Here is a 17962-nt window from a genome sequence, read left to right as displayed (position 1 = left end):
AGTGTAATGAATGGCTCAGTTCCCTGGAAGGGAGGACACTGAGGAAGCTGAGTATGGCAGGAGGCAGCTGCGTGTCCGAGAGGCTGAAGGCTCTACTGGGGGCCTGGAGGGTGCAGAGCCAGGACCACAAGCCACAGGCGCAGCTCTAGAAGCCAGAAAGGTAAGGAAGCAGATTCTGCTAGGACCGCTCATGGGAGCCTGGCCCCGCCAATGCCTGAGTTCAACCTAGTGGGATGATGTCGCACTGTGGATGTCTGAGCTGAAAACAATGACGTGTATTATTTTAAGAGTTACCATGTGAATGTTTGGGTCCTGCCAGAATCCCCAGGTTCAAATCCTAACCCCCAAGGTGACAGTCCTAGGAGGTGGGACTTTGGGAAGGGACTAGGGTCATGGGGGCATAGGCTTCATGAATGGGCTCAGTGCCCTTGTAAAGAGGCCCAAAAAAGTTCCGTCAGCCCCTCTGCCCTGAGAAGGCAGGGTCTTTGAACCAGCCAACTGCTCCCAGCCAGCACTGAATCTGTCAGCCCCTTGATCTTGGCCTTCCCAGCATCCCAAAGAGAAGTGTCCGTTATTTAGAAGCTGCGCGAGCTGTAGTATTTTCTCACTGTGGCCCAAGGAGACGAAGACCAACCCCAAGTTGCTGCATTTGTTACCAGAAACACACACCTGCGCTAGGGGTCTTCGCAGCACCATTTGAGTAGGAAAGCAAGACCACAGAGAGGGGGTTGTCGACAGTGGCTGCACCTGAGAGTCACCTGGGGAAACTAGAACAAAAATGTAGGTCCGATCCCAGAAGAGTATAACTAGATTTGCATGGTCTTGAAAAACAGATTCAAGATGTCTTCGGATGTCTTTGCAAAACACTTGCTCAAGAGGCCACAGCCCTTTGACCTGCAGATTCTCCAGGTCTGACCCCCCCCCATGAACTCAAATCTGCCTAATCTTTTGAATACCTTTCCAGAACAGGTTCACCCTGTCTTCAAGGGTTCACGGAGACTGCGCACCAGAAGTAGACCTCCCGCGTCTTTTGTAAGTAAGGGGAGTCCTCAGTGCTCTCCTTTACCAGCCGTGGGACAAGGGTGTTCAGTTTCGCAAAATTTCTCAAAGGATCACGGGCCACCGAGGTGCCCGTTGGGAACCAGCCTCGGTTTCCCCTTCTGTGAGCAGCATCCCTCCACCCAGGCTGGAACATCTCTGTTCTGGGATTTTTTCTCTCGTTTATGTCTCTTGGCTCACAGAATTTCATCCTTGTCCTAACGGGCTGCCTTCTCAAACGCTTAGGAAGCGGCGAAACCTACACGGACCCCACTTATCACGGAAGTATGGAGAGGGAATGACAGATGAAAAACAGAGACGTGATGACTCGACTAGAGGGAAATATTTATTCAGGCAGGAGCACCAGCAGACCCGTCACAGAAGGAGAATTCAACAGCAACCACGGACCGCACGGGCGGCACCTACCACCTTCCAGCACCATGCAACCCGGGCAGCAGACACAGCACAGCCATTTCTCAAAATACATTCGGTTCTCTCTTAACCTCTGCAGCAAGGGATCATAAATGCAGTTAAAGAAGTTAGGGGAAACGGCGCGCGGTCGTTCTTGCGCGCTCTCTGCCCGTCCATCCTCCAGGAAACCGCAGGCGGTGGCTCCCCAGAGCCGGCACGAGGCTTCGGGGCCGCTGCTTTTCCCCCTACATCATAACCGATTTCAAATGGTGCTAGACAAAAACAGACTCTGAACACCAGGAGAAATCGGTCAGCCTGTGTAAGAGATGGGTCCGTCGGTGCTCCCGCGGGTCCCGCACATGACTGTGCAGGTGGCGAGTCCGATTCCAGCCGCAGTGCCACAGCAGCGGAACGTTCCGGGGCGTCTGGAGCAGGCGCAGTGCTGACGCCGATGAGACCGTCCTCCGGGTACCACGAAAGAGAAAATCCCAGTGTTAGGATGAATCCCAGCGTTAGCTCTTAGGCCAAAATCCAAACACCGGACAAGAAGCAGTTCTTCTGATTCAGGAAGATACAAAGAATTCAAACAGGCCAAGTAACTGTTAAGCAGAAGATTCCTGGAACCCACACCTTAGCGTGGACTCATCGATTGGGCAGGACCACCTGTGAACTCTTTCATCCCTCTGGACTTAAAACAGACCCAGACTGAAAGGACAGCCCCTTGCACTTTTTGTTCTTTGTCTCTTTCTCCTCTGTAATCCTGGTCCTTTGTGTGAGAAGAGGCGAGCAAAGATAAAACAGTGGAAAACAGAGATAAAAGAGTATTTTCCCTAAGGCTTAGGATTGCACAAGATACTAGTCCTAGGCCTTCCTAAAAAGGAAGCTAGGGAAGTAGACCAGGGACTTGGAAGAATTCCGAGAGAGCAGTTGGAGAGAAAACAACAAGCCAAGTAAGAAAAGAATTCTTTGGATGCTAGCTAGCATCACAGAATGAAGAATTTCCTGGAATTCTCAAATCTACCACTTCTGGGGGCGCCTGGGTGGCTCAGTGGGTTAAGCCTCTTCCTTTGACTCAAGTCATGATCTCAGGATCCTGGGATGGAGCCCTGCATGAGGCTCTCTGCTCAGCAGGGAGCCTGCTCCCTCCCCTCTCTCTGCCTGCCTCTCTGCCTACTTGTGATCTGTCTATCAAATAAATAAATAAAATCTTAAAAAAAAAAAATCTACCACTTCTCCTATTTCAATGGCCCAATTATACCAGATGATTGATATCATCTTCCTCACCTTAAGGGGTGATCTCAGGCTCCCCTTTAGGGCTAGAACATGCCACTAACCTATATTGACCTATATGACCTATATTTAACTGTGCTGTCTCAAGAGTACCATAACAGTATTACCTGAGAGCTAAATAAATTTAACTCCAGAAATAATGTAAAAACTAAGACTTCACTGGAATATCCCAGTGAGACTCAAGGAAGTATTTTATCATGTAACACTCAAAAAATGTCACTAAAATCCACTTCACCCATTTCAGTCCCCCCAAGGATCCATCTATTAATGCAACTGCTTTCCTAGAACCTAGCTTCTCTCTTCCACCCAGATTTTCTCAAAAGTTCCAGCTCAAGTTGGCTTATAGTTGGTTCTACTACCTGCCCTCACTATCTGGATCTCCTAATTTACAAAAAGTCTCCATGATCTTCCTAAGGTAAGTGAAATTTTTTTAGCAGATTTCAACAGAACACAGCACTAAAAAAGGAGCAGGGAGGGGTGCCCGGGTGGTTCAGTGGGTTAAAGCCTCTGCCTTCAGCTCAGGTCATGATCCCAGGGTCCTGGGATCCAGCCCCACATTAGACTCCCTGCTCAGCAGGGAGCCTGCTTCCCTTCCTCTCTCTTTCTCTTCCTGTCTCTCTGCCTACTTGTGATCTCTGTCTGTCAAATAAATAAATAAAATCTTTTAAAATAAAAACAAAATAAAAAAGGAACAGGGAAATGCAGAAACTATCTTAGAATGCAGGATAGGGAGACAGAATATAAGCATATATTCACCCTGGCCCATAAATCTGGAAATTTTCACCTCATTAAAACTAAAGAATTGCAAAATCAAAGAACAAGATACCTTTAATCCCCATTATATTAAAACAACAGATAGCTTCTTATGTGAACACCCAATAAAAAGCAAGGAGGTGATGAAACAGATATCTTCATATGTTGAAAGTACCGCAGCGACTGGCAAAAAGCCTGTAAAAAACAATAAAGAATAGTACAAATATTCATGCCAATTAGCCTTCCTAGGAATCCACTCTAATGGAATATTTTTTTTTAAGTTTATTTGACAGACAGAGATCACAAGTAGGCACAGAGGCAGGCAGAGAAAGAGGAGGAAGCAGGCTCCCGGCTGAGTAGAGAGCCCCATGCAGGGCTCCATTCCAGGACCCTGAGATCATGACCTGAGCTGAAGGCAGAGGCTTAACCCACTGAGCCACCCAGGCGCCCTAATGGAATATTTTGATATGAAAAATATTTCATGCATTTTTAGCAAGGGCTTCATTACCAATAAAACTGGAACAACTTAAATATATAATAGCAATTTTGGACTACCCAGATACAGCCACTAGAATAAGTTTATATTTCCCTGTCATGATTTAGATTTTTATTGCATAACTTTGTAAAAACTTAGATGCATGGGAAAATGTACTAGAATGGATGGCACCAAAACATTTCAGGGTAAGAGGAGTATGGGTGATATTGTGTGTTCTGTTTTACAAATTCTCTGTAATTTTATGAAAAAATATTAAGTTAAAAGAAGAAAACACATACTTTGCTGAGTGCACAAGATAAAATGAGGTTGTATGAGAGAAATAAATGGCTTTTTATACTAGAAGAACATCAGACCGTGTGCTGAAAAAATCAGGATGAATCATCAGCGACTGATCTGTTGGTCATGCTGTGGGCCAGAATGACACTGTCCTGCTTTTGTCTTCCCCTTAGGCACAAGTGCTCTCATAGTCAGTAAATTTTGGGAAGGGCTGGATGAGGAGCTCTAGCACCCTGAACAGTAAGTATGCTCTTACACGAGTGAAACCTAAAAGGAGAGATCTGTGTCTCCTACATTACAGTTTCGGTTAGAAGGAAAGTAAGTCAAAATTCAGGCCATAGTGTGGCAAGACTGGTATCCTCACAGGCATACAGAGTGAGTGTCCTTGAGGGAAGGTTCTATACTGGCTTTAAAGTGTTACAGCTGAATAATCATCCTTCGTGTTGGTAGCTGGAGAGCCCTACTTCCTCTTTGATTTATAACCCAGGAGGTTTCCTCAGGATGGTATCACGCCCACTCCCACAAACTGGAAGCCACAAAGACCAACTTCCTTAGCCTATTTAAGAGGAGTGGTTTGGTGGCAGACTCTGTGGCAGAGGACAGCTCCTCCCTGGGCCTTACACAAGGCGGGAGCACAAGGCCCTTGAGTGCCGGGGCCAGGAGCTCCAGGGCTGTCGTCACCGAGCTGTTGAAAGGCTGCTGTGGACTAAAGGTTACAGAGGTTACAGACTGCTCTGCTCACCCCTTATCAGCCACCCTGCGGCAATAAGACTAATGCGCTAGATTAAACCTTGAGCAGAGGGAAACTCCTAAAGGTAAGCCTGTGTGAGATGTTTCTTAAAAGTAGAATTTATCTGCTTCCTCCTCTCTCTTCTGCCTTCCTGTGATCTGTCAAATAAATAAAATCTTTTTTTTAAAAAAAAAAGTAGAATTTATACTTTCATTTAAAGAACTCACTGGCAATCTTGAGTGGGACTAGATGTTTAGAGTTTAAAACGTATGGGTTATATTTTCTGTGCATTCAATGACCCTGTTTTACTGCCTAGGTATTTTCTTTGGCGTGATCTTCTTTCTTTCATCTGTCATTGCCTCTTGTTGGATAACTGTAAAGCGCAAAAAAGGGTAAGCATAGCCATATTGTCCTAGAAAATGTCTACGACTGTACCTGCCTCCTCTTGAGAGCCAAAGAGAAGTGAAAGTAAACCTCAAAAAAAAAACAAAACAAAACAAAAACCACTGCTACATAACCAGATGTAATAATTCATAATTATAAAGAAGGCCCTTGATGTACATTATGGACACTAAAAGAAATATATATGATATTAAGAACACCTAAAAAAAAAAGTCTAGGATTTTATGGAGGATTAAAGTTTTACCAAAAAAAAAATTAGGCAGGAGGAATTTTTCCAAAAGTGTTGATGAGATACTTGGTATCCCAGTCTTGCTGAAACATTCCCAGCTCTGAGCTCTATACACAGACCTCATCCAGGCACTAGAAGTTACACAGTGTGTCCTGCAGGCCCACACAGCACAGGCTGCTAGTGTCAAAGAACTGAGGCTTTTTTTTTTTTAAGATTTTATTTTATTTTTTAAATTTATTTGACAGTGAGAAAGATCACAAGTAGGCAGAGAGGCAGGCAGAGAGGAGGAAGCAGGCTCCCGGCTGAGCAGAGAGCCTGATGCCATCCCAGGACCCTGAGATCATGACGTGAGCCGAAGGCAGAGGCTTAACCCACTGAGAACTGAGGCTTTTTACAGGGCATTAAAAAGTAAATATTTTATAAACCCACCTAATTTTGAAACTTGCTAAAACCTTCCAAGGATTAGATCTAAATAAACATTTGTGACCAGGAAGAGAAGGCATTCAGCTTTTGTATTCGCTGATGTATTTAAAACAACATCTGTGAGGTCAAAGTCAGTAAGATCAATGTTCAACGGTGATAAGCAAATTCTATACCCATGAGACATAGCTCACACCTTCAAGCAGTTTGCTTCAGTAAACATTCTAAACACACACACACACACACACACACAGTCCCCAAAAACAAGCCTGACAGAAACTAAAGTTGCTACTTCACACAGGATGCCAGGGTACATGTTTTTGGTTTTGTTTAAGATTTTATTTATTTATTTGACACAGACCGAGATCACAAGTAGGCAGAGGCAGGCAGAGAGAGGAGGGGAAGCAGGATCCCCTCTGAGCAGAGAGCCCGATGTGGGGCTCAATCCCAGGACCCTGAGATCATGACCTGAGCTGAAGGCAGAGGCTTAACCCACTGGGCCACCCAGGCGCCCCAGGGTACGTGTTTTAAAAGCAGAATATCACAGCCAAGGGTCCTACAATCTAGTCAGGAACTCCATTTCATGATAAAATAATTAGTAGAGATTTACATTTAAGTTCAATCTTTAGCCTTCCTAAGTAATATTCTCTGTATGTTGTGGTTTGACAGATAAACACACATCGCTCTTCTTCATTATTTAAAAAAAAAAAAAGTGAAAGTAGCCCTGATACTTTATATAAGCAAAAGTCTTTGTGTCAATAAGCTTTTCCCCTTAACATTTTTTTAGTGCTATCGTTTGTGAGTCACTTTTTTAAAAAATTAGGCTTTTTAAAAAATTGAGGCTGAATGAAAGTTGGGGATTCTAATTTTCTATTTCCAGACCACTGTCCAGGTAAAACCAGCCAGGGCAAATGATTCTCTTTCTCTTAGAGACATTTACGACAGTCTCGCCCCTCCTCCCTTCTCCCAACGACTCCATTCAGTTTTCCCAGGTCCTGTTCTTAGTTCATCAACTGAGGGCTCGAATTCCCAATCCTAGCTATTGTTTCCCTCATGTAACTTAAGATTATTTCCTCATATTATTATCTACAGGCATAAAAAAGATTCGATATCCATTTCATAAAAATCATTTCCTTAGAAATGATTATCCTGTCTCATCAAAACACCCTCAGATCGCACACCATTTCTTCATACGCTCCATGTCTTAAAATCCGCCTCCTGTTGTTGCCATGTTCTTTCCGAGTGTGACGTGTGATGGCCTCGCACGAGCCTTCTGTGAGCAGCAGCAACCAGGGATGGGGTGGGGAAGAAGATTATGGTCTTCCCTAACCCAAAAGCTCAGGGAGCAAACCCCCAACCAGTAAAGTAACCCACTATCGAACCTATCATATAGTGATCCATAAACATTTTAAAACTTCTCTAAGCCTTTATTTTTTGGGCCCCTGTTTCACTTCTTGGGATAATGAGTGGATTACTATAAGAAAATGTTTTGTTTTCATGTTAGAAATTATATATAACTAACAGGAGGAAGTGCTGAGTTTAAATAATCAGAATCTCCAAGGTCCTTCTCTTGGAAGCAACTGGGTGATTAATCATTGTTCTATGTCCATGTATGGTGAAGCTGATAGACTATGGAGCTGAGCTGTGGCTTCTTATCTGGATCTCAAGCTTTCCTCACAGGAAGGGCAGGGAAGCCCTCTCACAGAAATGAGAGGGAAGTCATATGAGGCACAGAATAGAAGTGGAGGGGACTTTGGCTCTTGCCCTGCCAGCAGAGCAGTTTATGTCAGTGCCCTAAGACTGACAGAACAGTGTAGAAGGAACGGCCTGTTCTTCTGTGGGAGCTGCAGGATCAAACCAGGCCTGCCCAGTTTCATTTTGTGATAGCCCTCTGAGGGAATGTTTAGCACACTCATTTCATTCTGTAAATACTTGAGCAACTGCTCTGTCCCAGGGACAGTTCTGAGGCTGGTGTGAGTGTCCATTAGTGAAGATGGACTCCTTTAGGGAGTTCTCATTCCAGTGACGGGAGAGAGAGCACAAACGAGACACGTAATTAATTATAATAAAGGGGATAAAGACTAGGAGAAAACAGAGCAGAGTAAGGGAGCTCGGGAACATGGGTGTGGGGGAGACGCCAAATTTAATACGATTAGGTGAGTCCCATTTGGGAGGGCTTTAAAGTGAGGTCATGTCTATGGGTGTATAGATAATATAGCCTTTCTAAGTTTGTCTAAGTTTAAATTCTTATAAGTCTTCAAACTGCTTATTTTTTTAAATTACTTTTTGTATGCCTTGTATAACCAGCAAGTGAGGAGTGAAGTGGCCAGAAGTGGTGTTAGCAGGGAAAAGTGCAGCTATAAATCCAAGTCACCGGCCTGAGGTGGTGGTTAGGGTCCAGCTGAAAGCAGTGTTGTAATTAGTGGCGTCTTCTCACGGTGGCGGTGTGATCCGGGACTGAAGGACCTGATGGCTATAACTAGCCCTCTCCTCCATCACAGGATTCTGCTCCAACTGTTTACCAGGTAGTACATTTCTAATTGTCCTATACTTACACTAGGTTTCAAGGTTGCTCTTTGTTTGAATATACTAACGCTGAATTTGGGGAGCAAGCCTGTTCTATTCTTTTTTTTTTTTTTTTTAAAGATTTTATTTATTTATTTGACGGGCAGAGATTACAGGTAGGCTGAGAGGCAGGCAGAGAGAAAGGAGGAAGCAGGCTCCCTGCTGAGCAGAGAGCCCGATGTGGGGCTCGATCCCAGGACCCTGGGATCATGACCTGAGCCGAAGGCAGAGGCTTTAACCCACTGAGCCATCCAGGCGCTCCGAGTAAGCCTGTGCGAGACTAACATCACATCACTGATGATTTCCTATGCCTCCTTGATCTTTAGCTTTCCGAGTTTCAGGATGTCTAATTGCTCCATGCATTTCCTCCCTCTGCCCCCACACCACACTGCCCACTCTATTAAATTATTATTTTTTTTAAATCTCTTGTGTCCTTGGTCTCTATTATACTCCTTAACAGTGCTCCTGGCAGAAAATGAGCTTCTTGTGAGCAGAGACCACCTATCATATCAGACTCAAAATCATTTTTATTTAGTGATTTCTGACTTCCACTTCTACAGTAGTCAGGATTAATAATAAGAATAACAATAATGGGGGTGGGGCGCCTGGGTGGCTCAGTGGGTTAAGCCGCTGCCTTCGGCTCAGGTCGTGATCCCGGGGTCCTGGGATCGAGCCCCGCATCGGGCTCTCTGCTCAGCGGGGAGCCTGCTTCCTCCTCTCTCTCTGCCTGCCTCTCTGCCTGCTTGTGATCTCTCTCTGTCAAATAAATAAATAAAATCTTTAAAAAAAAAAAATAAAAAAAAAAAAAAAAAAAAAAAAAAACAATAATGGGGGTACCTAGGTGGCTCAGTCAATTAAGCGTCTGCCTTTGGCTTAGGTCATGATCCCAGGTTTCAGGGATCAAGTCCCACGTCAGGATCTCTGGTTAGCACGGGGAGTCTCTTTCTCCCTCTGCCCTTCCCTGCTGCTCACTGTCTGCCCCTCCCTTACAAAAATAAATAAATGAAATCTTAAAAAAAAAAAAATAACAACCGGTAATATATTTGCTTACAGAATACTTTAAAATATATTGTCTTTGGTCTCCAAAGGAACTCTGCGATGTAGATAGGCCAAATAACATCATTATCCCAAAGCAGAGAAGACTCCCAAAGCAGAGAATTTCAGTGACTTGCTTAAAATCATACCAGCGGGAAGTTGCTCAGGGTTAGGGCTTTGGTCTTGATGATGGAACTCAGAATCCTGAGCCCATTCGGCTTCCCAGTAACAATTTCAGCTGTCATAAGTTCTGAATCTCATTCTGTATCACCCAGAGCTGCATATAGTACAAAGGGGGAATATTTCCTTTTTTCTTCCAATATTGTCCCCCTATCAATTTTACTGAATTTTTTTAAGCTACTCTGGTACATTAGGCCAGTATCCTTCTAGAAAACAGTAGGAAATCTCTCCCTTTTTATGTTAGTCTGTTATTAGATATTTTATGCTAGTCTGTTATTATATTAGCTTATAAGAAAATTACAGTATTTCTGTAAAGGACTCTGTCCCTAGTAAGGTTTGGTGAAAATGTTCCTGTCCCTTCACACAGTCTAGCAAGTTCTGTAATTTAACATTACTGGCCTTTCACTAGCGAAAAATGTGTCATCTGCTTACTGTATATTTCACTGTATATTTATACAATAATTTGTGACAAAGATTAATTAGCAGAAGCCATGCATTGGTCACTCAGGAAAAATGTTAGACTCCTCCATTCACAGCCCATTTATCCCTGCCTCTTGTTTCTGCCTCTGACTCAGATAAGTCATTAAAATCTTCATTAGTCTGAGGCTTGGAGTACAAAACTATTAAGACCACTCATTATAAAGCATCCGTGCATTACTCCATGTTCCCATTAACTCCCATCAGTCAGGTGGCTAGGCATGTCCCACTCATCACTCAAAACCACTTAGAACCATTCCTCAGATAACCACTTAGCCATTGTTCCTTGGAAGCCCCTCCCTGAATACCAGCCAGTCCAACCCTCTGCTCTTCCTCACCCAAGGACCTCAAGTTGCCCTTCCTCGCCCTCTGAAATCTTTGGCTCCTGATTCACTCTTGCTCTTTGTCTTAAGGGATGCCCTCCTTGTAATTTCTAAGAAAGGGTAAAGAGTAACTGAGTGATGAAGTACTGGCAAGTGGCCAAGTGACTTAACTGTGCTTCCACCCTGAAATCCCTAATACCAACACATACTCGAAACCTAAAGGTACCAGGATTGCATCATGTCTCATTTAATTTCTGTACAGAGAAGTGCTTACTTGGCCCTTGAAGAGGCAGAGCAGTACACCACGTGAGATCCCAAGACTTGTGAACAGTGAGAGCTGTGTTCACTCCCACCTACTGGCTATGAAACCCCCAGGGAGACACTTCCCTTCTCTGAACTTCATTTTCCTGGTCTGTGAAATAGGGACAGTAGTTCCAAGCTCACTTAACACAGTGCTTCACTTAGGATGAAGGTCAGAAAATGTGAGCTATTGGGGCACCTGGGTGGCTCAGTGGGTTAAAGCCTCTGCCTTTAGCTTAGGTCATGATCCCAGGGTCCTGGGATGGATCCCCGCCATCCAGCTCTCTGCTCAGCGGGGAGCCTGCTTCCTCCTCCTCTCTGCCTGCCTCTCGGCCTGTTTGTGATTTCGGTCTGTCAAATAAATAAATAAAATCTTAAAAAAGAAAGAAAGAAAGAAAAAGAAAGAAAGAAAGAAAAAAAGAAAGAAAGAAAGAAAGAAAAAGAAAGAAAGAAAACGTGAGCTGTGGTTCTTCAAATGTGATCGTTACTGGTGTCTCAAAGCATTAAATCCTTGGAAATACTGTCAGTCTTCCTATGCTTCATGACAAGGACTGCTGCTCTCCAAACTGTGGACGTTAATTGGACAGAACACAGAACTTCTACCTTCACTAAAGCAGAAGAGGAAGCTTTGAGTCAGACCCACTGTGCAGAGTCCCTGACCTTGTGAGGCTTCAATATCACAATCCAGCGGTAAAAGGTTATTTGCCAGTCAGAGCTGCTTTGGAAGGAAGTGTTGCTTTAGGCAGGGACACTTCTCTGTAAGAATTCAGGCTCTTCTGACACAATGTACAGGGTGGTTTTCACAGCTTTTTCTCCTTCAAGTTTTGACTTAGTCTTGAAAGGTGGGATCTGGTTATGTTTTCCTTTTACGTATCTCACAAAGATTTCAGAAACTTAGGCAAAGTCTGCCCTAAATTTCAAAGTGAAAGCCACTGACGAATTTCTTCCAAGACTGAAATGTATATAATTAAGCTATTTTCCTATTTTTCCTCTTCTGCCCATTAGCAAGAATACAGATGGGAAACCTAAAGAGATGATCCATTTACATCCTCAAGAAGACAACAGTGTAAAGCCTCAGACTCTGCAAACCAATCAGGAAGACAGCAGCAGGTACCTCATGTAAATCCTGAACTCATGTCTTGGAAAGCTCAAGTACTGAAAAATGAGAATAGGATCTGCATAGGTTGCTGGTCTAGCTGGATCCCTGGAGCCGGGGGTCAGAAGGTACTACAGGAAGTGGAAATGCCTTGTTGCTGTTGTGTTGGATTCTGGCTGTTTCCAGCAGTTGGGTGAGGACTGCCATCTGCGCTGTGCACGGGCACTGTTTTCACAGAGCATTCCTGTATTTTTGTGCAGGGGTGCTGTGAACCTTTGAGAGGGAAGCTTTTGTTTTTCTTGTGGAACCCAAGCATTTGCCACGCGGAGGTGCCTCTGGGTCCCCCACTCCCCTTAAGTGCACAGGGTCACCTCAGGATCCTGTGGAGACTTTGCATTTCCTGCTTCCCAGCTCTGACTCAATTCTCTGCCTCACCTGTCCTCCTAGGACTGTTCTGTCCCTCTGTGCCCCTCCCCCGCCCCCAGGGGCTTGTCACCACACCTCATGCCTGCATTCCAGAACTGAGAGCCCCAGCTTGGCCTCACAGGTGTTGTGTAGTAAATGTTAAGCTGTTTGCTGAAGGATTGGGGTAAAAAGGGAGATTATGCTACAACCCAAATGGGCATACAACGTATAACTGAATAGTAGAAATCATGGAACCTAAAAGTAACTGTTTTTGTAAATAAGGTCTTACTGGAACGCAGCCTCCCTCACCTACTGTTGGCCTATTTACAACTACAACAGCAAAGCTGAGTAGAAACCACAGAGCCCCAGAGACTGTGTGTGTCTTTACAAAACTTAATTTAAAAACTGTTTCACAATGCTTTAAGTAGCATTTAATTCCTCTTCATTCCTGCCAGGTTACTGACCTACTAAACATTTTACCAGCTTTCTTCCAATTTAAGGTGCATTCATCAGGCTCGGACTCTATTTACCCAAGGAGCTCTCCCCAAAGTGCCCCAGTCCAAAGTGATGTCAATCTTTAAAACTCCCTGCACTTGCTGTCTGTAACATTTTTAAAATAAACTATTTCCTTTTAAGAATAATAAGTGCCCATTAAGGAAAATATAGAAAATAAAGAAAAATATTAAAAAATATAAAAATGACCTGAAATAGCCTCCACCCACTAGGTGGTATGCTTATGCTTGTTTGCCTACATTTACATGTTGCAGGGCTATCCACTGAAATTGTACTTACTTTATAATATTGAATTTTGATTTTGTTTTCACCAAATGATAACCATTTCCTTTATCAGAAAACCTATAAACCTATATTGCATAGTATTCAACACAATATTTCTTGTTTTTGCCTATTAACACTCTTCTATTCACTTGGTTATTCCTAAATTCTACAAACATGGATTAGTCACTTTTTTTTTCAGTTTTTTTTTTTTTTTTTTTTTTTTAAATTTCAGAGAGAGAGAGAGCACAAGTCAGGGGAAAAGGAGAAAGAGTAATTCATCCCCACTGAGCAAGGAGCCCAATGTGAGCTTGTACCAGGACTTTGAAATTATGACCTGAACTGTGGTCAAATGCTTAACTGACTGAGCCACCCAGGCACTCCTGGATTAGTCAATTATGACATGTACCACACTTTGTATTTATGGGTAAGCACCTCCTTTTAAAATTTCCCTAAATTTCTGAGTAGAGACTTTATCAAATGAGAAGTATTAATATGTGAGTAAATTTACCAAAATTTTATTTTAACTAACATTTTGGAAGTGTTCTTTTGCATCAAGGTACATGTCTAACTGTTTACCTTCACCGTTGACAAACTTTTAATAAATGGTAGGAAGTCCTTAATGAATTTGTCTCCAATCTCTTTTCTAAGACCGCAGTTTTGGCCATAATGTTCTCGAGGAGCAGGGCTGATCATCTGTGGCAACATACGGTAGACAAGGAATGACTCAAAATCTGCACCCTGCGCCCAAGCCAGGTGCAAGGGCCAAGAGGGTGACACAGGTAAAGAGGCAGACTCCAAAGACACTGCTGCGTGCTAAAGGACATGAGAATGTTCAAAGATGACACAGGTAATAAATTATGTTGGGCAATCTTGTGAGGTGGAGAGAGGAACACGGAGGGATCAGGTGGCAGTAATAATAGGGGGTGTCAGGTGAGCGGCTGGGCCTCCGCAGCGATCTGTCCCCTGGTGGGAGGACAGTCATCCTGGCCTTAAGCATGGCCAGGGAAGTGTTTGGACATCTTGGACTATATGGTATCTTCTGCAAATCGTGACTGCCGTAGGGGCAGGACATGCTCTCGGAGGCAGAGCCTCGTCCAAACTACCAGCTCCTGTTTACTCTCCCTGCCATGGCCTGGCTCAGAGAAAAGAGAGAAGAAATATTTTGTGTGTTATGAGGGACCTCTATGTTTCTGGAACGAGGCTCTTTCTATTTAGTTGCTCAATTGTGAGAACACTTTTCCTTTGGCAAAAAAAAAAAAAAAAAAAAAGCGATGAGGAAAGGTCAACTTCTTCATTAATCTCTCTCTTATCTACTCAGTGTCTCAACTTTGGCCGTATTTTCTTGGGCCCTACACAGCAACCACGAAGGAGGGCAGAAACACATCTTCTGAACTCGTCATTATGTGTAACGCTAGTATCACCATTTTAAGCAGCAAATTCTTGGGTTGTTCCCTTGTCACCCATGCTGTCACCTGAATAAAAATATCCTGCTATTTCAGTGCCCTTCCTTGACAAAGTACCACAGAGCTGAGGAACACCTTGAGTCACAATGTTGTTGGAAAGGAGCCTATTCAACAGAGTAAGATGTGAGACTCATACAGTGACAGACTTGACCTCGCAGAGACCAGACATGTGCCCAAGAAGATGCTGACACACTCCCAGGAGCCCGTAAAAGCTCCCTCCTCTTAGTGTGGATTACTGTCAGTCCTCCTGCTCTCCCCCGCTGAATGCACACCTCAGCTAGTAAGGGGAAAAGACTGCACTCAGGGTTTATAAATAGTCTCAGTTACGGAAAGGAAGATGGCGTCACTTTGGATTTGTTTACAAGCTTGTGATTTCCCTTTCTCACTTTCAAATAAATGTTCATACTATGGAATGGGCTCATTAATGAGAGGATCAAAATCCAGGAGGAAGATATGAAAAACAAATAAGTCACACATAATTATACTATTCAGTGATAACCACTGTTAATATTTTGCTTTTTGCTAACCTTTCTTCATACATGTTTGCTTCTTTATACACAGATCTTTCTTAATAGCCACTTTTTCTTCTGTAGAGCAAAATCTATTAGAACAGAAAAATATAGCTAGATCCGTTTTTGCTATCACTAGGAAAAAAGTATTTTCTGTTTATTATATACAATGCTGAAGCAACCACAGTGTCTTTTGTTTAGACAGAAGGGGGAGAGGTTTTCAAGAGAAACTTCTTAAACAATGAGATCTGGGGCTCTATTTCAAAAGCAATTTGTACTGTGTGTCTAAAACATACTAACTTAAATAAAAGGATAACTTTATTATAAAGCAAGTGACTTACTTTTTGTATAGATTCAGAATATACTCAATAAACTAGGAAACCATGAATTTAAGAGTTGCAACATTAATGTACAGGTCTCTAAATAAGTGGTCCTGGAGTCCGTAACTGGTCCACACACTTACAGATCGGCCATGCTAACGATCTAGAAGATACCAGAATCTTTCTGGGTAGTTAACAACAGACTTGCATATGATGACTGCTAACTACTGTGTAATTCTGGGTTGCTTTTCAAGTGTATTGTGCCACACTTACCTTGATAAATATAAAGAGGGAACTGGATATCAACTTGAAGTTTTCTTTAAAATCATAGAAGAAAGGGGGAAAAACAGCATTAACGAAGTCAACTGACAAACTAGGAGGAAAAAATTACAACCTATATCATAGACAAGGGTAACTGAGATATTTAGAGAGTAAAAAAGTCAAAGACCAAACCTCCTCGCCTCTCCTCCCTGTAAATAGGCAAAGGATATCCAACTGGGCCTTCAATAAAAGAAAGGCAAGTAACCAATTAATATATGAAAAGATCCTCAATGGTTTTGCTTAGTTGAAACTTGGGGAAACCTTGGGAAATATATTAGGTCTTGAGTTTCTGAAGAAGCACACTTTAAACAAGGGCTAGAAATTAACTGATGGGAATTGGCCTTTCTTAGAATTAACATTCCCTATCACAAGAAAAAAATGTAAATTTTTTTATCCCCCCAGAATGCAGTAGGTCAGTGAGCATTGTGATGACCATGCCATTGAATTTCAAAGAATTCATAAAATTTTTTGCCTGTGACATCAGTGATCCATGGGAAATCTTGCTTATACTAACTATGGGTGAAATACTGACCTGTCTAACTTCATTTGTATTGCTGACTAATTCTGTTAACCTCTGGCCTTACATTTTTCATCTGAGAAGCTGGTCTCCAAGATTATTCTTAGTGCTAACAAGCTAATTTTGTTTCTCATTTCCTTTTTGTGTACACGTAATTTTGACATGGAAGTTAAAAAGTCTATGACATTTAAATGGTATGTTCTATTTTCATCACTATAATGGGAGAGGAATAAAAGATTTTTTTTCCTTCTAAATCTGTCTGGAACATGGTTTGCAATATATTTACTTTTTAAAGCCTTGAAAATCCAAGAGGAAACAAAATGAAAATGCTTTCCTTCTGAGAAGTGCCGCCCTCTCTGCACCTAATGGTTTCAGAATCCCTCCCTGCGTGGGGTGTGGCTTATCACTGGAATGTTCTTGCCAGTAACAGCTAAATATGAAGGTCAACTGTCTGGCAGGTGCTCACCAGGTACAAACGGAGGTGGCACAGCTCCCAAGGCCAACATCAAAAAGATGGGTTATCTTAGCTTTGTTTAGCCAGTCTCTTTCAGCTTTTCACAGCTAACCTAGTGTGTAATTCACTGTGCCAGTGGAAAGCCATTTCTGAGAGTCCTCACAGGCCCATTTCTCTCAAAAGCATGATGGAAATACACTAATTTAGAAGGCCAAGAAGCATCTGGCATTCAGATTAATTTTTCACAAGTTGGCCTCTGTTTAATGACATTCCCACACCCTTCCCTCCACCCTAGTGCCATTCATAAGGCCTTAAAGGAGATCTAGCACACAGCTCCAAACCTGTTCGACACACAGGCGTACTCTCCATGCTCTCCTCTTTGCCACTTGGGCAGGGTGACAAAAATCTTTAGGGGAGTTGCAGGCACCAGGAGCGTTTACTGCCCCAACTCACTCAAAGCCTTGGCTCTTGAGTTCTATTCCTGTCCAGGCTACAGGATGTTCAATGTCAACACTCTCCCTTTGAACTAAGTCACTGAAATGATCTCAAGGCTAAGGGACAGACAGTAGCTCCACTTCCTATCACAGCTTGCACTGCCTGAGACAGGACTTTTTCTGGGTAGACAGTTGTAGCTCCCTCCTTTAGAGGCAAACCCGTGTTCCTAGTGTTTATTAAAACAAAATCTCTCAGAACCTTCCCAGCCCTTATTTGGTAAATCCATGCTGGGGGAGAACTGACAGAGACAGGTTAGAGGCATTTGTCAGCAATACCCATTTCTTTCATGCAGTATTCATAGGCATTTACTATGCACCTATGACAGACCTAGAACTGCCTTAGCACTGGAGCTACAGCAGGAAAACTCTATCCCTGTGTCAAGGAGCTTGTCAGAAAAATACGGAAAAGGGCTCCAAATTTCCAATGGAGCCTTTATTGAGGCAAATGAAAATAATTTAATCTATGTGAAATTATCCAATTATATTTAGAGTGTCTTGGATGATCCCCCAGCATAGATTTTACTGATTGAAAGGAAGTTCCAGTAAAACCCCAATTCTTGACTCTAATCTAGTTTGTGTAGCTGGGAAACCAAACCCCAGCCATACTTTGCCACCTTTTAATTAACGCATGAGAATAAACTTACTTCTAAGACTAGAAATAGATGGGAAAGTATTTTCATC

The 17962-nt window shown here is 42.9% G+C and overlaps 1 long non-coding RNA gene across 6 annotated transcripts; it reads left to right on the top strand.

Annotated features, from left to right (window-relative positions):
* The first annotated feature begins 4623 nt into the window (after positions 1-4623).
* Positions 4624-16587, top strand: LOC131814895 (uncharacterized). Of its 6 annotated transcripts, none has more exons than XR_009347494.1 (6): positions 4624-5079; positions 5311-5386; positions 8353-8570; positions 11931-12214; positions 13436-14050; positions 14522-16587. It is a non-coding gene; the product is annotated as an uncharacterized LOC131814895 (long non-coding RNA). The 6 variants fall into 6 exon arrangements; XR_009347491.1 differs by having other exon boundaries at positions 4629-5079; positions 13436-13627; positions 13852-16587; XR_009347490.1 differs by having other exon boundaries at positions 4628-5079; positions 13436-16587.
* The last annotated feature ends 1375 nt before the right edge of the window (positions 16588-17962 follow it).

The sequence above is a fragment of the Mustela lutreola genome, chromosome 14 (assembly GCF_030435805.1).
Source record: "Mustela lutreola isolate mMusLut2 chromosome 14, mMusLut2.pri, whole genome shotgun sequence".
In the NCBI taxonomy this organism is placed as follows: Eukaryota; Metazoa; Chordata; class Mammalia; order Carnivora; family Mustelidae; genus Mustela; species Mustela lutreola.
Note: the sequence above shows the minus strand (reverse complement) of the source record. Positions and strands in the feature narration are given on the sequence as shown.